We start from the raw sequence: 23,659 nt of genomic DNA on the forward strand, positions 1-23,659 counted from the left end.
GTACTAAGTCTTGTGAGTTTCATTGTTTTATATACAAGGAATGTATAAATTAACCAGGATTATTTCTTTCGTTAAAAGAGCCTACTTCTAGGCGCAAAACCTAGTTATTCACGAGCGAAGCTTTGTTTCCTCGTTAGGTTTAGTTAAAGAAAACTTTGAACAACCGTGTCCCGTATCGTACAGCATTGAATGGTGCTCCATTACTTAGATATTATCAAATGAAATAAATAAATAAACCACATCAAAATCAAACTTTGTGAAACCAGTGACGGACCATGAGGTCTCGCCGTGTCATATCGCCGCCACGAAGCGACGTCGCCGTGACACAGTTTGCAACATTTTACAACATTCTACAAAATGACGAAAGCACGGCCAAATCCCTCTGCCGAAGGAACGTCATCTTACTAATATTATAAACTAGCTTTTACCCGCGACTCCGTCCGCGCGGAATAAAAAAATAGAAAACGGGGTAAAAATTATCCTATGTCCGTTTCCTGGTCCTAAGCTACCTGCTCACCAATTTTCAGTCAAATCGATTCAGCCGTTCTTGAGTTATAAATAGTGTAACTAACACGACTTTCTTTTATATATATAGATGTGAATGTTTAGATGGATGGATGGATGTTTATTTGAAGGTATTTCAAGAATGGCTCAACGGATCTTGATGAAATTAGGCATAGATGTAGAACATAGTCTGGAAGAACACATAGGCTACTTATTGCTTTTTTTTATTCCGCGCGGATGGAGTCGCGGGCGACAGTTATTATTTATAAATTTGATAAAAATATTTAAATCAAAAACTACAATAAAGTAGAAGATGAGACAAATTAGTCCTTAAAACGTCTCCTCTAAAATATTTTTTTTTATATTTTATTTCTTTCACAGATTTCATACTTGAATTCTCATGAAAAGATATAGTAATTTAAAATGAGTCGACATTCTTCTTCACATACAAAATATTGGTACGCATTTTTATTTTACGCCATAAAATGGTAAATGTATTACATGAGATTTAGTTAATATACATAATAATATTTTTATCTCAGTGTTAAGGAAAAAATTTTTACTTAACACTGAGATAAAAATATTACTTAATTTTTTACACTTTTTCAATGATCGCTAAGCACTAAGCACTTATGCACTAAGATGAACTATGTAATTATGTTTATTATCTAAATTGTATCAATATACATATAGTATATTTCAATTACAATTTATTGGCTTAACTAACAAAACGGTAAAGTTTAGTAGAGTTGTAGTATATAGTGAGTAATGTACAACATCAAAGAGACAAGCCTAGCCTTTGACGTAGGTTCGCAAAGCGCGCGACAGATGAGTGGTGCGACGTATGACGTCACCGGCATGATCGCCGCGTAGACTATGTACGACTGGGAACATCAGCACTTGTGTTTTATTATGCTTCGAAATATTTGCCACAAAAATCGTAATGGAAACTTACGGTGTGTTTGTGCGCACTTCGCAGGCGCAGTCGTAGCTGTTTGTTTGTTCAGCGCTCGACAGGCGGCTGTTTGTCAAACTCAACAATTAAACTTTTAGAGAAAAATCTTGAGCTAGTGAGTTGAACACAAAGAAACTGTCATAATATATTTATAGCCACAATTACATAATGACAGAAACAGTCTTTGATATCATATTTTCATATTATTTTTATCAGTTTTAAAACACTACTTTATATAAACTTATTGACTAAAAGAGGAAGCGATGAGTAATCAATTCTTTACAAATGTTTTGTTTGAGTAACATTCTTTTCTTTTTTAATTTCCTGTCATTAGTAAACAATCACTTGTATATATTTTTATCTATTTCAACTCGATTCATCTTTTAATAAAGTACTTATTATTTTGATAGTTTCGAAAAATGTATGTAATAGAACCAACTCTAATATTTTAACGTCTTTGGCATTTAGCAGAATATTTCTTAATAAAATCGTTTACCAGAAAGAAAGGTGACACATAGTGACATCTAGATAAAGTTTGAACATGACCGATAATTTTAAAATTAACGCTAGATGGCGCTTCACTTAACAGGAATAGTTTAGCATAAAAAACACAATTTAATATATTAAAACGTTTGCAGTTGAGACTATGTCCCCATCCTTTCCTTTTTCTAATGTTTTAAAAAATAAAATGATGTCTATTCCAAACATATTTCTTTATTTTACAAATTTATCGCTAGAGGGCCCTATAACTAATTGTTAGTTGCCTCAATATAGTAACGGACAATTCTTGCAATGAACGATTTTAAACGTAATTAAGGCCAACGACTGTATAAAACAATATATAAACAAACGAGAAATGAAAATAACATCTTAAACAATAAGCTATCCTCCTCAACAAATTTAATAAAATTTCACTAATCGAAACATGCCAACAGATGGCGCTATAGGATTTGAAACCGTAAAAAATGGACAACGACGCGGCGGCGTTTGAATTCACGAAATGTACGGGTAAAGATAAATACAGATATCTACGTTAATCGAATTTTATCATTAATTTAATGATATATCTTAAAACTAATTAAATATTCTCAAATAACATTTATTGATGGAATAATTATATTGACCGAAATTCATATCATTCCCGTAAAAAATAATCGCATCCGGTGTATCGGCGCTGATATTTTTAGACTTAATCAAAGTAAATTATGGAATTATGCTCGTACAATTCGTAATTTAAATTATCTTCGAGTACCGCTGACTCCTTTTTATTAAGCTATCGGCATTTTGATTATCTTACTCTTACTAATTACAAATGCGAAAGTTTGGATGTACAGATGGATGAATATTTGGCAGAAGTTATCTCCAAAACTTGTCTCGATGGAATTTGGAACAGATGAAGAAAACATTCTCGATGAACATAGATGACAGCTAGTATCTTATAAAATTATAGTACATCAAATGCTAGCAATTATCAGAACTGATATCTTTCTCCTGAACATATTTTATCCTGACTCTGTTTGGTTCCATCTAACAGCTAGTTGTCATCGTTAATACATTATTTAAAAAATTTACATAATATTTTGAGGGAACGATTTTGGTCAATAGATGTCGTTGGCAGTATTAAAGAGTCGCGGCGCGGCGGCAGCGGCAGGTCTCTGACTTGCCGAAGGTAGGCTCGATAACGCCTCGCAAAGCTACTAATACTATGGCGACGTTATATTGACGTGGTCTTACTTTATACGTTCTGTTTTTCCTTAAAACCAGCTCAGTTAACTTACTAATTAAATAAGAAAAATTTAATTTTATTGTTTTGTATGGTAAACAAAAAAAATAATCTTCTTTCTTTCCTTGTCGTTACAGTCTTTCCAGACTGGTCGTGGTCTTTATGTATCAGTAGACCTGCTTTAAATCCGTCGCCACTCCTTCCTGATCGCTGGCATTTCTTGTACTTTCGTGTAAGAGGACGACCACAACCATTCTGATCTGGTCAGTCCATCTCATAAAAAGCCATTAGTAAAAACTTATTTAATATTTTTTTTATTTATTCAAAAGCAATATTATCACACTAACTATTGCCCGCGGGTACGTCCGCGCGGATTTAAAAAAACTTAATAAGTAGCCTGTGTGTTCTTCCAGACTATGTTCTGCATATTTGCCAAATTTGGGCGATATCAGTTGAGCTGTTCAGAGATACCTACTAAAGTTGCTTACATCGTGGAATTTCAATACCTATCGGAAACCCTAATTTATCGCTTAGATTGATCCATTTCTGTAGGTACCGGTACTGGGAGATATTTTTTTTTTGTAGGAGAAGGGGGCAAACGAGCAACGGACCGCCTAAAATTATTTGATCCGACGTCCATGGACATCCGCAACACCAGAGAAATCGGAGATGCGTTGCCGGCCTTTAAGTAAGGTATACCTACGTTCTTTCTTGAAGGCCCCTATGAAGTTGTTACAATAATTTTCGGATCCATTGTTGAATTTAACCGTAAGTCGTAAGGCTGTCAGATCTTGTAGTATATCTTGCTCATACCGGAGTCGTGTCCTGAAACATTGGAAATACATAGGTGTCATTTAATATCGGGAGCAATGGATAATAGTAAGTTGGAAGTTTTTGACTAAATTTATTGGCTAATAGAATATTGGTAACTGAATACATGTTTTAGTAAATGATTTGGCCAAGGAATGCCGTCGGTAAGATCCATTACCGCCGCGTTCCCGCCACGCGGAGATGACTAGTTAAATAAACAGTAAACAATAATATAAAGATAATCTTAGTGAAATGAAACCTCGTGGCGGGGAATTGAGTTGAGTTGCCTTAATAGAGGATAAGCAGTGGACTTTCCATGCTATGATCTCTGTGCACAACTTGCTGCAGCCCTCTACCGACGCGGCGCAGGCGCAGGCGCTCATACCGTACTGAGTATACCTGAAGAAACCGCGCTTGAGTCTATAAGTGTTTATTTATTTGAACTTTGTACATAATATATCATTTTTGTAACATTACATTAGAAATGCGGTGACGTACTGCTGAGCTTAACTCTAGAGAAGGGTAAAAGTTCTCTTACAGCTGACTTCAACATAAAGAGAGTATGTTTAGTGAGTAATAACTATATGTATGTACAAGTCGTCATAAGTACATATATACTGTGCAACATATTTATATTTACGTATATAGAGTTATTAGAATTTTAAGAAATTCAGATAATTTCTTGTTGGAAGCAATGAAAAATACCAAAAGCACTAAAAACTTATGTTAATTTATTTATTAATAAACGTTTATTAATTTAATGTTTTTTCGTTGGTGTTAGCGTCGGCGTCGCTTCGTCCGTCGGGCGCGTTATGTTGTCAGTGTGTACATAACAATATTTAGATACTAGCACTTCACTAGCATTTCATCGAGATCCGCTGAGCAGTTCTGGAGATACCTTCAAACAAACATCCATCCATCTATCTAAACATTCGCATTTATAATATTAGTAAGATTTAAGCATTTTATATCAACTATGTTCAATTGGAAAGTTATATCTGTAAATTAGGTCCTAAGGCCGAGGCCCAGCATACTGTGTAAAATTATGCTTATCTCGTATACCTAAATACTTAATGGATTTTGGTTTTTAAAGATTTCTTTATAAAGTGATCGGTTATTGTGGAATAATTACTATTTCAGTAAAGCAGTTGTCGCAGACGCCATGCGCATGCGCAGATTGTGAGCTTTTAGGTTCTTTTAATTGGTAATACTTCTCCATTCCATATCATCATCATCTCAGGGAGAGCCTTATCTCACTCACGTGATGTCGGCGCACAAGGTTTTATTAATTTAATTTTTTAATTTTTTACGGCCCGCTGCCCGTTCGTCGCCAACCCTATTTGGGAATTATTTAAATTAAAAAATAAATTAAAAACACAAAAAATTATAGCTAAACATTTAAAAAATACTTGTAAAAATATACGAAAAAAAAACAGGACAAAATTTAAAAGCTTAAAAGCTCTATTCTTTTGTTAGTGATCATCATATTATACAATCAATTCAGCTTTACTGTAACTCTTTATCACCTGAATATTTTTAATAATCTTCTATTGGTCTTTCAGAAACTTTATCCACTAAAATAGATGGTATTGATCTGATCATTCGAAGCAGATGTGACAGTATATTCGCATTATAAAGCGTTAAATCCTTAATTTTTGGTCAATATAAATTATAGAATTTATATTGACCAAAAATATAGATTTTATTTTAAAATATAGATTTTACATATTGAGTACATCTATGATTCGAGAAGTTGTACTGAGTAAGATATTAAACTTGTGACGCATCATGAGAAAAAGAACAAGAAGAGAGAAAATCCGCTTTTTGAAGGCGAGAGATCAGCGTGTGAGACAAGTAGTACCTAACTTCGAACTATAAAATACATCCAGGCCAATGCAATTAGAAAATAATAAGAACTTAGTTATCTATGCTTGAGACTTAGAACAGAGCGTAAGGGGGGAGGGCAGTCAGAGCGCAGGCCGAGTTGGCCGCGGCCGCAATGCCACGGTAATGGTGTGCTTTAATAAATCGACGGCGCTCGATAAGCGGCGGCGGCGCGAGGCTTTGTGCCGCGATAAAAAAGGACCAGGCCTAAACGCAGGAATGTTGTACGTTTTTGTTTTAGGCGGGCGCCGGCGCCGGCCGCATTAGCCCGCGCGCCGCGACAACGCTTGCACATTAGCCCCCGGCGCCGCCCGGCCGTGCCCCCCGCGCACCCTCCGCATGCGCATCGACCGCAACGTCCTAAGCGCCGTGAGGCCGCGCGCGACTGCCACCCGTGCGCCGCGCGCGCTAGCTGCACTTTGGCGCGCCGCAATGCCGCAGATCTGAATTTATCGTCGAGCTCGTAATCGAGGAGACGAGGACGGAACAGGCCTAAGCCGCCGCGAGCGCAGGCCAATGTGCTCCCTAACTCCGCGTTACAGGTTTGGAATTGAAATGCAGTCGGGGGTTCCGCAGGCGAGCGGCGGCGGGCTGCGTCTCACGCCCACTTATCGAAGAGACAATTTAGTCGATACTCGTGTCCATGTAATATATCAATCGGCGTCAGGGAGGAAGAGGAGGGCGGAGGAGTGCGCCGGCGGAGTGTCGTGGGTGTGCGGGGTGCCCTACCGACTGCAACCCCGCGCACCACTAGCTGCGGCGAGGATTCTGGACCGGGCATCACGGCACCACGAGACAGTGCCTATGTCGGCACCGAGCGACACCGTGACACTCGTGTCACCTCGCACTATGAACACTGCGCCTGTACACCGAGTCATAAATTAATTTCATTATATTGTTTTTTATTTATTTTAAGACACCAACTTGCCTGCCATTAGTGTTTACCTTTTAGGCACTAAAGTATGATAGCATTAGTGTCAAGTATAATCCAAAATATACTTTAATGTTAACCATTTTAAGATGATAGATCTTTATCACCGCGTTGTGGCTCATGAATATTAGCCAGGGCGCTGTATAGTCGCACACAATGATAGTCATTTATGTTAAACATATTTACTTCCGCACTTGGTCTTTAAGTTGTCGGAAGTTTGATGTTTGTTATCTTCACTGAGGGGCAGTTTAAGTAAAGAGACCAAGCGTCCCATAATTCATTTAATCTAATACTAGCTCTCGCCATCCGCGCGGAATAAAAAAAAAACTTAATAAGTAGTCTGGGAACCTAGGTCAAGGAACAACAGGTCTAGGTGTTCTTCCAGACTATGTTCTATATGTGTGCCAAATTTCATCAAAATCTGTTGAGCCGTACCGGAGATATCTTAAAACAAACATCCATCTAAAATTCGTATTCCCATTCTTATGAAATAGGCTGTGGCTGGCGACGAGGTAGCCGATGTATTTTACATTCTGTGACTTTGGTACTTTCAGCACTCATATACAGTTGTTATTATACTTCGTACAGCTCATCATGTGTTGTGTTGGCCGGTGGACAACTGCAACTGTGCACGCAACCCGCTGACTGTGATACACGACTATCTGACAAACTCACTCCCTTACAAATATCATTAAAAGTGAGATAACGCGAATGAGGATAATTACATTAGTTAATACGCCAGATTAATACAGCAGAGGGCGCGGCTGACATCGTCCATACGTTGTTATTTAATTGCTCGGCGTGATGTGACAACTTACGTTTAGCAATAGCTATGACTAGTAGCTGTTGGATAGTGGGTGAATACCTTAATCAGCACAGCTACTGTGCGGCTCGAGACAATTACTATGAGAGATAAGAATTCAATAGCCGGGAAATCAATTAATTAATAGTGATTGTATAATACTTGCCGGTGGTTGGCCACCGAGTTACCGCCCGCATCAACACTTTCATTCTTTTCTTTTCAAATATTATAGACATCTGGCGCGGGGTGAGGGGGGGGGGCTGAAGTATCGGTTATAATTTAGGTAATAAAATGCCACGTCTCACTACAATTCCCTGCAACGAGTATGAGAACATTATCAAGTCTTTGCCATATCTAAAAGTCATAAGTCTTCATTTTATAAATTAAGTTTCTAAATTGTTTTCTTAATCTGTTATAATTGCACGTAGTAAAAAGTTATAACAATACTTGTCAAGGTTTCATTTCATTCACAAAAGGGATATAAAATTTAATATTGAAGCACAGAAAAACTAGTGACGTTGTTATCTGTGCGTTATCTATTGCAGATAAAACACTTATCATAAACAACTGCGCGCAGAAAGCTTTCGCTCGCTAAAGCAAATAACTCCAGTTATTGCTAATTAATGTAACATTTATGTAACCGTAATATTGTTATTAACTGTTGCCTTAAATTGTAATTTATTGTCTAGTTTAATTTGTCTTCAAAAGGTATATAATCGTGTATGTGGAGGGCAGTGACGAACTAAGGTCCTGGGCCATGTGGTCTGCTGCTTTGTTATTCTTGGTTATTTTGGTATTGTATAATTGACTGTATTTATTATTTATGTTCGCATACAGATTTTAAAGATCTCTCCACTGCTCTTTAAATGACCGTCTGGGATCAACAGCGAAGGTAACAGTCACTGTCACATGTCACTACTAGCCACACGCACTGATCAAATACTACCTGCCAAAGGATGACGACGACCGATAGAAACGAAAAATATGTGATTGAACGCCAAAGAATTAATTAATCTACATCTGTTTTTAAAGGATTTTCATGATATATTAGTTAAGACAAATTTCGCGGAAAAGTTCCTTACTTACTGCCAAAGCCGATGTAAAGTTGTTACCGATAGATTGCATTGGATTGCTATCATCATAAGTTTGCAGAATATGTAGGTTATATTTGCAAATAGACAATTTCTTACAATGTAACAAACATTTAATTCGAATTTATAATTAAAGGTTATCTTCAAATGTTAAACGGGATATACATCTCTTGCGGGGGTTGGTGAGTGGTGGCGGTGGCTGCCGGCGTTCCTAAATGCTCTTGACCTTTGGGAAGACAGCAGCGGTTTATATTAAAAGTTTAATACAATTAGTTGCAAATTGGCGCGCATTTACTGTGAGAATTTATTTACATTAGCTCGGCTATCTTGCGTTCATAGACCCACACACACACACACACACACACATTGTGTATACTCAATGTATAGGTAGTATTAATAAACAACACCCTTAGAAATGTCATAATGTACGTATACATGTTGTGTATAATTACAGGAACTTTTAGATTCATTTTACCCACAGTTTTTTAAGGTGCCATTCAAACATAGTCTAAATTTATAAGGAAGACGATTTTCGCGGTGTTGCTGATATGTTTGTTTACATTAGCAACTGTCATGGCGTCGGACAGTGTTGTAACACCGTACTTAGTAAGTCACATCTGTTGTTTTCTAGAAACTTTCAATGTATGAAATTAATAATGTGACTGAGCAAACATGAAATGTCATAAATAGTTTGGGAAAACCCAAGTTTGTAAATTATACAATTACGTTGGTCCCGCCTTGAGCTTATTACACCTACAGTTACCGCACAATTAACGATATATTATATTTAATAATGGGACTTCCTACTTCGAAATTGGAGGGTGAGGGAATGAGAGGGCGCGCGTGTCGCGTGGTGCAGAGACGTTAGGCCGGCGAGTCCCTCTCTCCCTTGTCCCCTCGCTAATGCATCATGGCTCCGCGCTAACTTCGGCCCCTAGTTAACAGTAATTTAATAAACTAATAGACTGTAATCGCACGAATAATAAACGCACCGCTGCCAAACGAGAGCAGACATATTTTGTTAAATTATGAAGAAGATTGCGAGCTATCTGGAACGAGTAGCTGTGGTCGTAGTTATTCTATGCATAAAGGTTACTTAGTACGTATGATATAGCATATTAAATAAGTATTTATGTAAGTGTGTATGTATTTAATTTAATCCAAAACAAAACTCTCGTGTACCTATAAACCCAAGGCTTCTAAAAATTAGGCAAACTATGAATATGCGTAGAACAGTTTAGATTTTATTGCGATGTGACTGACAGAGGCGGCCAATGCACAATAATGCAAACAAAGTGTTATGTTAGATGTGTTTTAATTATGTAAAAAAAATTGCACAATCTTATATCGCAAAAAGATAAGTACAAAATGTTTGTAAGACTCTAAATTAATAAAACACCTAATTATATAAAGTAACAACATCTAAACAACGGAATTCTTTTATGTATGAAAAAGCCTAATTAGTCTACTAATAAATCTACTAACAGCTTTACGACACTACACTTGACGAACGTTAATGGACTCTACCAAGCTGAAAATAAAGTTGATGTTTGCATGATATTAGTGAAGAGCAAATTGCTATCACTTTGTAGTAATAAGTCCGTTGTACAATGATGTCGCAGGAGACTACACATGCCTCGCGTCCTCCGCCCCGCGGACCTTACAGCCCCCGACTCCATTAATGTAACATTTAAGAGCCAACATACAAAAAATAAGAAGCGCTTAGAAAAAAATTCCTCCCACAACCACTTTAAAAGTCTTCAAAGATATTGCCAGTGTTGTTTTTTTTAGATTGAAAGCTTAATGGCAAAGCTGATCCATTTCACTTAGTGGATGCGACACAATGATGCGGTTTATTAAATCGCAGTGAACATCTCTTACTATTTACTTTTGTCAAATATTGATTTTTCTACCACGCGCTACAATACTGCGCGCATTTATACGTATAATAAAGTGTATAATCTGTGCTTTTCAAAGTTATGCTGAGAGGAACCTAATGTAAAAAAACAAGTGTCATGTTGTAGCATTAGTTTTACATTGTAATGTAAAACATACAATGTCACCAATGATGTTTTAGGGGGAGGTGAGGAGGTGAGGAGGTGAGGGCGGTATGCAGATGCGCCGGCGGCAGGTCTGATGTTATCAGCGCGGGACACGACGCTTATCGATGGACAAGATAACGCGACTAAATTCCCTACGTCACAACATTAAGTAAGTGTAAGACGCGCTCGTTATTGCCTACTTATGCATTCCTTGCGCCGCCGGATTACCTACATGTCTCACTTACACTTGACATCACAATTGTTGTGCTCGAAGAAAATAACGACAATTAATATGAATAATTAATATTTTCCCTCTCTCCGAGAATTAGCAACTCTTGAAGGTTACAGCATAAGGTCAGAATAATCAAATTTCTTTATCATTAAATTCTTTATCATTGAAGCGTTGCGCTTTTCATACATCTGTACCTATTTGAGGAATGAGAACGTCTTAATACATTGGTGTCCAAACATCTTGATAGTCAGAGAAATTTTTCAGACTATGATATTTTTCGTGAGCCGCAATCTTAACTTTGACTAATATTATAACGGCAAAAATTAAGATGGATGGATGGATGGATGAATGTTTGTAAGAAAGTATCTCCACAACGGATCTTGAAGGAATTTGGCACAGATGTAGAACAACAAATTGGTGTCTGGAGGAACACACATGTTACCTGATAATTTGTTTTTTATCGTGTGCGGAGGGATTCGCGGGCGACAGCTAGTTAATTACCATATACTTTTTGTACATCACATGCGAAAACTGAAATGAAATTTGTTACCACGTCGCACTTAGTCTTACATAATCGTTGTTAGTAATTTCAAAGACGTATTGAAACACATATGGAATTAATATATTTTTTAGAATATCATTAACATAAGAATAAAAAAAAACTCATGTACATTTCTTTAACAAAGGTCAAATTTCCCATTAACAAGCTTGAGAACTACAGGACATGCGAGTAATTATCAGGAAAGTTTAGGTAATAGAAAACGGTTGTTTGTTTCATTTGACTTCTTTTGAGCTTATATTTACAACGGCTTCTTTCACTACCAAATGACTGTAAGGTAACATATTGACAATTGCGCCGCACCGATCAATGTGCAGATGTTTACTTTAATAAATGAAGGTAAGATTAGCAACAAAGTGCTTTGTATTCCTTTGGAATTACATATGTGTGTATAAATGATGCGATGGTCGAGAGACCCGCGGCTGTAGTTGTGATCCTGAGCTACGACTTGTACGACAGCCAGGTAGAGCACTTAGATCTAGAATCAATTAGTGAACAACTGCTGGGTTGTTTGTGTGTTCGCCCGATGGCCGCGCCGCTCCCCGCTCCTTATAAATAAACGACAATTTAAAGCGAATACGGCGCGAGGCTCCGCGAAGTGCTCCGGGATAATGCAGTGATAAATCCTCACCGCTAAATGTCACATTATTTACCTTAATAAAGGCAGTACTTTTATACGAATAGCGGGTGGATTGTTTAATTAAATTTTACGTGAATGAAATATAGTAATGGTTCAGCGGGCGGCAGGTGGCGCGGTGAGGGCTCGCCGGGGGCGCCTCACGCCGCCGTCTGGGGGCGGGGCGAATGCTCGCACCACTACCAACCATTTTTATAATTTGATGTTTTCATACCTACTAATTTTTCAAAAATAATAGATGCCTATTTTTTCTGTACAGGTGTCCACTCCAGTTTAAACATAGTGTGTTCAGCAGAAATGTTGTTAGGACTTATAGATTTTTTTCTTTTAATAATTAAGCTTGTCGATAAATTTAATGCATCTCGGATACCAGTTACATATAAAGAGCGGCCGCGGGCTAAAGGCTCATTAAACAACAATGCAAATAGAAAATTAAACTTTTGTCAATATCTTATAAAAAAACTCCGTGTGTTAGATTTCATAGCAGTAAAATATGAACTTCCTCTCAAATATGGCAGTGAGACCGCGCAATGCCGTAAGCGCTTTTGCAATTGTATGCCTAAAGTGTAATAAATGACGTAACATGCGACAGCCAAGATGAATAATTGCTTAAAATATTTTACAAAACTAAAAACTTATAATGTAAGAGAAAAACCATTCCCAAAATGTTAATAAATTACACGGTTCTAACGCCTGGTGAAAACATAATGGAAACATATTTCTTAATGAGTTAACTTTCACGCAAATATTTGGAGACATAGATAGTTATGCTGTCTTGGTACTTCAGCTCACGACTCCATTATACCTACCTACAACGAAACATTTTGTTCGTGCGTCGAGACCGCCCACTACGAACACATAAATATATGTATGTCTATCTGCAAAATCCATTATTCGCAACAAAACGAATATAATGTAAGCTTTAGACATCGTAAAAACATAATCATATATTTTTTTCTAGAAAACTCGATTATGCGGTAATTAGGCGTGACAACTTAATCCATTATTGCGTCTATAAACTTTTACATAACTAAATAATTAATGATGTATGGAATTGTGCTAATACATTTTCTATGTACTTTTAACTATTAGATAACTAGCTGTCGCCCGTGACTCCGTCCTCGTGGAATTGTTAGAAAACTTAATTAGTAGCCTGTCTTCTTCCAAACTATGTTCTATATCTATGCCAAATTTCAGCGAGATCCAGTTCAGTTATATTCTCATGTTTTTCATTTAAAGTTGTAACTGTACTTTAAGTGTCTGAAACAGTCGCAGAAAACTAAAACTTGCATTAAATCTTAAATGCATATAGTCTTTGCTTAGTAGACTAGAATGTTTACTTTTTGTGACGTTCCGTTACAATAATATTAATTACACCTATAAATAAATGTTTAATTATAATAAAACTAGCTGTCGCCCACGACTCTATCCGCGCGGAATTAAAAAAAACTTAATTAGTAACCTATGTTTTCTTCCAGACTATGCTCAACCTCTACGCCAAATCTCATTGAGATACCTTCGAACAAATATCCATCCATATAAAAATTCGTATTTATAATTTTAGTAAGATTGTTATTGTTTTACGTTAAACAGACAGAAGCAGGGCAACATTAAAAAATACCAACTTATTGTACTGTTTATGTACTTTTAGCTTTCTAACAAATTAACATTTTTGTTTGAACTTTAACAATTCGGCTTTATAAAAAAGACCAGTATCGATACCTAGTTACATATTTTACATTTTCCACGTATTGGTTGGCATTAGTGTTTGGCTAACTTGAGCAGTTCGCGGAAGGCGGTAATCCCCGTGCGAGCGCTGATACGCTGCACTGTGTCTGTGGCCACAACAATGCCGGGGTAATAGCGAAGCTCATTATCAGGAGAGGTCATTGTTCTGTTCTCAGTGACTCGCAAGTCACCGCAACTCACTCGTCTATCCTGAGTTCCAATCCAAACCCTTAACAATTAACAAAGTACTGATTACGCTATAACTCGTAAACTTCAAAACATTTCTGTAGTACATTTTTTGCAAAAACTATGTAATATTTCATAACCAAATCTTTATAAAAAACTAGCTTTTACCCGCGACTCCGTCCGCGCGCAATAAAAAATAGAAAACGGGCTTAAAATTATTCTATGTCCGTTTCCTGGTTTTAAGCTACCTGCCCACCAATTTTCAGTCAAATCGATTCAGCCGTTCTTGAGTTATAAATAGTGTAACTAACACGACTTTCTTTTACATATATAGACTAGCTTTTACCCGCGACTCCGTCCGCGCGGAATAAAAAATAGAAAACGGGGTAAAAATTATCCTATGTCCGTTTCCTGGTTTTAAGCTACCTGCCCACCAATTTTCAGTCAAATCGATTCAGCCGTTCTTGAGTTATAAATAGTGTAACTAACACGACTTTCTTTTATATATATAGATGTCGAATATCGTAATGATTGTCTTGGAATTTGACTTCGCTTTGTTTAATTAACTTGCTTGTAACGAGGTACAGTTACTCAAAGTCTCCATCCGCGCCGTCCTTGTAAGCCGCAGTTCCCGGGTCAGCACGTAACGGAGACAAAGCCCTCATTCCGACAATAATGCGGGTTAAGACATCAATGCTCAAATCTTTTGTTTACTAAACCTCTCCCGACTCCTCTCACAATGAGAACGGTTAGCAAAATATTTACAACCACTTGAAAACGATAGCCGACAAAAAAATATAGAAAGTTAAATAGCAAACTTATTGTCCTACTTTTGCAATTTTTTTTGTTCTTGTTAAGTGCATTTCGGTAAGAAAAAAATCGTAACAATATAAGTATTTACTGGTTTTTGAGTTAACCGCGTATCTACCTGTTTCAATTCTTCTTTAGCTTCAGAAATAAGAACCATGACATTACGTTTGTGTAAGTTTATACACATTAAGTCACATGATCTCATGGATCCCGTCCTAGTTACTTTGTTTCACACCAGCGGTTGTTTGCGACTGCGTATGCGCAGAAAAAAAGAAGCCTATGTTACTTCAGCACACGTAAGCTACCTTCTTGAAAAGCCCCATCAAAATAGCTTCAGCGGTTTCGAAGATTATCCGGAACGAATGCGGATTTGCAGACAGACAAATTTTTTAAAAAAGTATCGCAAAAACATCATATTCTGGAAATATTTTTTTCCTATGTATGTAACAACCTACAGACACTGCAATTTTATTAGTTGTATAAATTTAGTTTCTCATTCTATTTGATTATTTAGAAGAACATGCGTTCGCTGAAACTGATATATATTAGGGAACTTTAAAAAATATATGTAGTAGGTACATAGTTCCATTTTACAACAGCTGTGACATAAATCTTTCTAAAATTTCAGTACCCGGCAACTTATTTTTCACAACTGCACGAAATCCCTCCACATTAGGCCTTCGCTATCATTTGTCAACGTCAAAACGTGGTCGGGCTGTCTTGCTCGCACACACCGAGTGTTCGTAATGTTACTATCCCGCTCTCTCACTGTTGGCAAGGTAAATGTGAAAGCAGGGAAATGACAGGGGTGTTAGACACGCACATAATTCGTGAAGTTGCTTTGCTGTGAGCTGTGCTCGCCGTACTCGTTTCATTTAATTTTGATATTTTTAGTAATTACGCTATCGTCATCAAGCTCAAAGAAAAAAGCTTACTTTTCTTAAGGTCGATAGGGAAATGGACATCTTAATTCTTACATTAGATGAACAATTTAGAAAGAGTAATAGAGTAAAGTAATTTGAAAAGATTGCAATCCTCTTTTCACCAAGCTAATTACGATCACTAGAAAAGTTAGAAGTTAAACAAATAAAACGTGATTAAGGCACTATTCCAAAAAAAAAAACTCATTTTATCATAGCAGTCTAAGCTCATTATCACACTGCAGTGTTGGAAATTAATTCTGCGATCACTTGATTTTTTTATTAATCACACGACTATTGGATATTATAATATTTTGTTCGCAATGACATCAGTTAAACTACAAAACTACTCAGTAGTTTTGAAATCACGGAAATTGTCGACCTTACTAACTTATTTTCCGTTTTAAAACATTAATATTTGTGTAAATAGGAATGAAAATTAATAAACAACACTGCAATAACAAGCTGTTAACTAAAAATAAATAAAAAATAAACTAGATATTATATACGTATTAAGTCTATAGCTTGTTAAAAATACTGAACTAATAAAAAGTCAACATTCTTTTTTACAACGCAGGGTAACTTAATAGATGACTTTTTCGTGTTTTTTATGTAGAATGTTTTTTTTACATTACTGAGCCGTTTGGGCGAGTTTGAAATTAATTTGATTCCATAAAAGTGTTATCAGCGTTAGTGATTGCGGCGCATTCCTCGGGTCGTGGGAGACCAGCGCTGGACAGTGGGCATCGGGCTGTGGGCAGTGGGCAGGCAGGGCTGCAGTGACGTCACACACAGCCACACTAATTACCTTCGTAGAAGTTCATTGTGATCGCGTCGCTCGCCCTGCATACTTATCTTTACATATTTCTTAATATTATTTTCTGGAACATTGCCTTTAAGTCTCTCGGAAGGCAAATCCTTTTAAAAGTGTGGGAAAAATACTGACTTCTTCTAGCTAATAAGTCGCATTAACTTTTACAAAACATTCTTTTTAGGTTAAATGAGACTTGAAAGTATATTTATTAATTTTTTTAATTTCAAAGCTTAAATAATGCAATGGCTAAGTTTTTTCGAATCTTCAGTATTTTTTGCTTTGAAAAGAATTAAACGAGATACCTTTGACAATAATTTCTATCTTGGCATTCTATCTAAATTATATTATGCTACCTACCTACTTGATGGCAAGATTATATTTTTGATTTTTTTATTTAATTATTTTCTAAATTCATTATTTTATTCCACAAATGAAAATGTCAAATAATTTATTTTAATTTAAAATAATAATATTAATAATATATTTTATGCAGTTATCCTAAGACATTATATTCACGGATACAAGCAACCTGTGTCGCAGAGTGTGTCTGTCTCGTAGTCACAGTATCCAGCGGTTGAAAAGTTGAAAGTTTTACAAAATATTATTTATTTCAGATGACAACTAATTACTTACAAGACATTTTCAAGTGCCGTTTGTTTTAAATTTTTAAAACACTAATCTAAATGAATTTTTGATAATTATTTCTTCGTCTAAGAAATGAATAAAATGAATAAGTAGCAGACTCAGCTCCGGCAGAAATATTTATGCGTATGTTGCAGTATGATAAAATATATTTATAAAACATATTTACTGGTCCATTTTACGAGGGTCAGGGTCCGCGGAGCGGCTCGTATTATTTTACGAGGCTCTGCTGCTTCCTCCAATTTAGATAATCGTGTCATTTTGAGCAATAGAAATTATAGTAAAATGTTTTTTATCACTTAACTTTTGTGCTTAAATCTGTTGTAAGTTGAGAAGTCTTCTGATTCAATATTCACTTGAATATTTAAATATTTAATTTGTAATTTAGAACTGCAATACTTTCGTCTTCGAATTAAGACAATGTTTTGTTAACATTTTGTACAGTTAAATATTTTTCTTTTTCTAGACTTATGTAGTTAATGTAAAAATGTTAACAAAATTGTTTTTCAAACTACGGTAAGTAATATTAAATTGCAATACAATGTTTATTTTAAATTAAAAATGATATTTAATTAATAATAAAATGGATTAGTTATATGTATGAGAATATTTACATTGTGAGTAAAAAATATTTGTTACAGACATACGGAGTCATTAGGTTTTTAATAAACATCTTTTCTTGTCCAGAAGACTTTTATCGTTGAAACGTTTTGATATTATTCAATTCATGAATTAAATTTTTAAGTCACGTTTCAATCAATTAGCTACTACTAAATATCGGCCAAATATAAAAAGTATCCTGGAGATGAAATGAAAGTTGTGATCAGTTGACGTCGCGTCGCATCTCCTGGCGCAGCCTCTGCGTTACTTGACGTAAACATTGCAACATCTTGAAATATTCATATTAAAAAAGAAGTTTGATAAAAATAATATATCATTAGTGTATAGAGCTTTTAATTGTGTACGATAAGATATCGCCTCCATCTTTCTTTAAGCCACCAAAGCTTGAGTTAGTCTCTAATAAAAAGTAGATGGTATGAAAAAGTTGTTTTTAAAAGCTTCTATTAAAAAAATGTGAATCTTGAAATTAAATTTTCATTCGATATGAAATACAATATCAATAATGATGTTTAAATGTATATCTAAATTTGGTGATGTGTAATCGACATTGATTATGCAGCACATTAATGACTGCATCGTACGGCTGCTGCGGCCTTCCAGACAAGTTATAGTAAGTGATGGTGAAGTGATGAAGTGTAAGGAGTCTGCATGGTGAGGGGTGCGGGGCCTCGGGCGCGCCTCACAGCCCCGCGCACGTTTCACCATTAATTAAGGTGCGGGGTTGTCGCGAGGCGCAATGTGCCCCGCCCAGCTTCGCCGCGGCTCCGCCCAGCGCCGCCCATACCGTCAGTCGGCCCGCGCGCTCCGCACTGTGCACACGTGCGCCGGACTATCGTGATAGAGTGTTGTGTCCCAGTGTCTCAAACGTACACATAACGTATATACATAACATAGTGTCAGTTTCATATCTGTTTCATCACATCACAACAACGAAGGAATTTCTGTAAGTTTTCGTGTGTTATTTTCTACTGTGCTCTATGAGCTTCCTCGGTCGATAATGTTTAACGTTGCGCAAGACGCTTTTTACGTAGGATTACTTGTTTAAGCGCGTATCGAGCTAGCTTATTGTACAGGAGAACAAAAAGTCCATTAGGATACAGATGTAATCAGGTAGGTAAGTTACAATTATTCAAATTAGTTAATATTACATTAAATTAAATGTTTATATTAATATTTATCACAGAAACTTAACAGTTAGTATATTGAAGCTGAATGTTTCAAATATTAAGCGAAAGTGTAACACAAGGCTTTGGCCTAGAGGATAGAAGCAATATCCGCAAGCAAAGTTAGCAACCATGAAATAATAATTTGCATTATTTTATAAAAACGAAAAATTTTATATATTTAAAATATCTATGGATCTAAATCGAATTGTCAACACAAAGCCAAAAAGTACAGAAGTAATAAACGATCCTTTAATTAGTTATAAAGTCAAAGTTTAGGATCGATTTAAGTCCAAGATCGTTGTGTTTGCAATTTAATTGTATTTATTTTTACAGTAAAATCTGTATGTGTTAAATATAGTACCAATATACTGAAATTTAAGTTTTGTTTTGTACATACACTCACTGGTGCACAACTTGAAGTTAAGCCCAAAGTTAATCTTTCATAATAACTATAAAAAGTTCATTTAAACTGTTCTGTTTTAAATACAATATGTCAGGATTAAACCGAGGTATTTGTAGAAATATAAACCTTTAACACAAAGAAATAATTAGCACTGAACTTTTCATTTCTTGTAATCTTTTTGTACAATTCTTTGTAACTTCAATAATCCCTGATTATCGTAAGTTAATAAGAAACTGGATGACACAGTACGATATATATCTCTTAATAATATATAGAAACCTTAAAAAAAATATTAATTATCAATCGGTTTGGTATTTAATTTTCTAGGTAATTCTAAATTAAAATAATAAAAACAAATATAACATTACAAAGAGGGCTTCTAGAAGTAATCAGAGCATATATGCTGATTTATAATATTACTGTGCAAGTGTAGGTATTACTGGTGCAAGCTGTTTAAAAACTCTTTCAATAGTTTTTGTATCACCGCGATCAAATAGAAATACCCGATTAGAGAACTTTGTCTCGAAATTTATTAGCGCCTCGGGTTCGTATAAAATAGTTAGATTCTTACATTATTCAGCGGAATGTTAGCATGAGTTTCCATGGCTATGAAACATCGGAACAAAAAACTATCGTTATCTCAGTTTTTATAATCAGAGCAATAAGGACAATAATATATTTTTATAAAATTGTTGTGGTAGTAGAAGTCTACGGTTGAAGATTGTTGCGAGCGTACACAGCATAAAATGTGTACGCTACATTTGGCGCAGCGGTCGTTAACCCCGGTATATAATAATCCATTCGCATATATAATTAGAGGCCAAGTATTTAAAAAGCCATCAAATGTAAAGAGAAGATTAAATTAACACCGAAACGTAATAAAACTTTTGAAATGCAAACACGCGTGGAATAGAACCTGTGCTGTGAATTTACGAGCTTGCGACGGAGAGCTGAGCCACTGTCACTCTGCACAAACTTGTGTGACTCTTGATGAGTACATAACTACATACGTATGTTATGTTTCTTGCTGCCACCACAATATTTTGATTCTGTACCTGGAGCACAAATCTCTACTCATAAGAAACACCATTACCAAAATTATCAGACCAAGGCGGATAACAATATCTCTACTGACTTATTTATTACAAGGTATTAGCTTTTCAGTACCAGTTCCTAAATAAATCATATTTCAATTTATGAGAAATTTAGTTTAATTTGAACAAAATTCCTTATTATTTCTGTATTAATGATTCGTATAAAACCAATGCTAAAAATACACCGGAATTTCGCAGAAATGTGTGAGGAGTGTAACACAGGTACTATGTGTATACAGTGTAGGTACAGTCAGGGAATAGACATTGTGTACCTGTGGCCGGCGCCAGCGCATTGTGTGGCGCTGTGTGACGTCACACGTCACCCTCTCCCCCACCCCTTGCCGCCACGTCACCCGACATCCTCCAAACCCTGATTGCTATCAGCATTAGAAACAATAGAACTCACAACTACTTGAAGAATATGCTAACATTTTTTTTTAATTTTAGTTGAGTTGACGTAGTAAATGGCTTTGATATATATACACATATCCTACAGTAGACCAGAGAGCTATCCACTGTTAACATGGTAGTTGTTTTAGTACGTAGGTCTAAGAAAATCTCACAGGGTAGGGCGCGTCTCCAGCCCTTTATAGATGCAACAAAGTAGTTGTGAGTCCGACTGGTTCTATCATCTGACTTCAGAACTGAGTAACGTAAAAAACGGTATTAAGTTTATTGTCTCTTTGCCTATCTAAATGTTAAAAGTATAGGTGTAGATATAAAGTTGCATTATACTGTCCTAAATTGATGATAACTTAACATTATTACTCGTACAAGTTTGAAGGCCAAATTTCGTTATCGAGCGCATCGCCCGCCTGAGTAAGAATAGACCATAACCGTAACGTATCGCCGCCAATAAACTTATCTTTATTGTAATGAATGAAACGCGAAAACGCACGATAACAAAAATATCCGCAGCTTCCACTCAAATAAAATCTCAAATTAGTGCCTCGTTCACGCTTCAGATAAGTTCCCACAACAAATTTAAATATGAATTTGTACCGAAAGATGGTACTTAAAGGAAGTATTGGCGACAACCCGCCCGCACCTCGCCCCCACTCCCCCGCGCCCTCGCCCTCGCCGCTCACACGAGAATCACTTTGATTGTGTCACCGAGCTCATTTCAATCATCGTCTTTACGCGATCGCTTTTTTCCAACAGACGTCGGGGCTTGCGTTGACACTAAATGATACAATAAATTGCACGGAACGACCGTCGGAGATAACAGCCGTCGCATCGTCTCCATAGTTGTATTATAATATTTGAAAACTACAATATAATTCGACGAGTAACGTACACGGCGTGGAGTGATCGTGGAAGGCGATAAGAAGCTACAGTCGTGTTAGAGACAGTTCGCAGTCGACCGCGGTGACCTGGTGCCGGCTTTTAACGACGCGACTTAATATTGAAACCTTTTTAAATCTAATTATTTACACAGTGATATCGATCGCGTTCAAAATCACGGTAAGTAACTTGAATATTGTATTCTTTACAATAACAGTTTTAAGCTAACGCAATTCCACGGCGTGGCCATTTACTTATCGCTAGGGGGTTAGAGAAAATCTGTATTCATTTAGATAACTATGTAGCAATTTGCACGAGCGCCGCAACCGGCGAGATCAGGCTTAGATAACAATGTGTCATAGACGTCGTCGTAGTTCTGCGTCTGTGCTGTATCAATACACGGAGCAATATTGATTACACCCTAACAAATACACTACACTATAATACTGCAACTATAATAACTGTATTGTGTAAGTGTTGTAGATATTTGGCTGTTTATTTACCTACATAACAAAATCGGGACAATCTATAATATTGTATCATCATCATCTGGGGCGCTACAGCCGCGGGTGGGCCTGGGCCTGGTCAAGTAAATTCCTCCACACTGGTCTACTTTGTGCTGTTTGCGTCCAGCTCTTAATGCCGATATTTTTAAGATCGCGTTCGACGTCATCTCGCCATCTCATCTTTGGCCTACCACGTGCTCTACGTCCATCCGGTTTACTCTCCAACAAGCGTTTAGGAACTCTGCAATCATCCATACGTGCGACGTGTCCCGCCCACCGTAGTCGTCCAATTTTGATAGTCTTGACGATGTTTGGCTCCTTATACATTTGGTACAGTTCGTGGTTGTATCGTATCCGCCATTGATTATCGGTGAAAACAGCACCATAAATGCGACGCAGTATCTTTCGCTCAAACACTAGTAAGCGCTCCTCATCTTTTTTACTCAAAACCCAGCATTCTGAACCGTATGTCAATATTGGTCTTAAAAGAGTCTTGTACAGGAGAATTTTTAGGCTTCTAGAAAGTATTTTAGAGCCAAAATATCGTACCAGGCTAAAAAAACACTTGTTCGCTGTTGTGATTCTCCTGCTGATCTCCATGGACATGTCGTTACCATTAGTTACCAGTGACCCTAGGTATACAAAGTCATCGAACATAGAAAAGGTGTCATTTCCGATATTTATTAACGTCGGTTGCGGGTTTTGGTGTTTTGCAGCTATCAGATACTTGGTCTTGTCCATGTTTACTTCCAGGCCGGCCTTTGCGGATGATTTCTTTAAAGACAGGTACGCACTCTCTATAGCAGCCATGTTTCTGCCGATTATGTCTATATCATCCGCATATGCCAAAATTTGGACCGATTTAAAAAAGATGTTGCCTGTTGTCTCAATATAGGAATCGCGTACACACTTATCAAGCGCTATATTGAATAGAAGGCAAGACAGTGCATCTCCCTGCCTAAGGCCATCGTACGTTCTAAAAGGTTCAGATATGTCGGACTGTATCCTCACAACACTCCGGGATCTCTTCAGTGTCATCTCCGTCAGACGCACAAGTTTAGGTGGTATACCGATATCCATCATAGCCTTGTACAAGTAAACTCTATGGACGCTATCATACGCAGCCTTGAAGTCGACGAAGAGATGATGGGTGTCCACGTTAAATTCATGAGTTTTTTCAAGGATTTGTCTTAGTGAAAAGATCTGATCGATGGTGGACCGGTTGGGTCGGAATCCACACTGGTATTCACCTAGAGCTGGTTCTACATATTGTTTCAACTTATTAAAAAGTATTCTGGCAAAGATCTTATATCCA

Source organism: Papilio machaon, chromosome 3, assembly GCF_912999745.1.
Source record: "Papilio machaon chromosome 3, ilPapMach1.1, whole genome shotgun sequence".
Taxonomy (NCBI): domain Eukaryota; kingdom Metazoa; phylum Arthropoda; class Insecta; order Lepidoptera; family Papilionidae; genus Papilio; species Papilio machaon.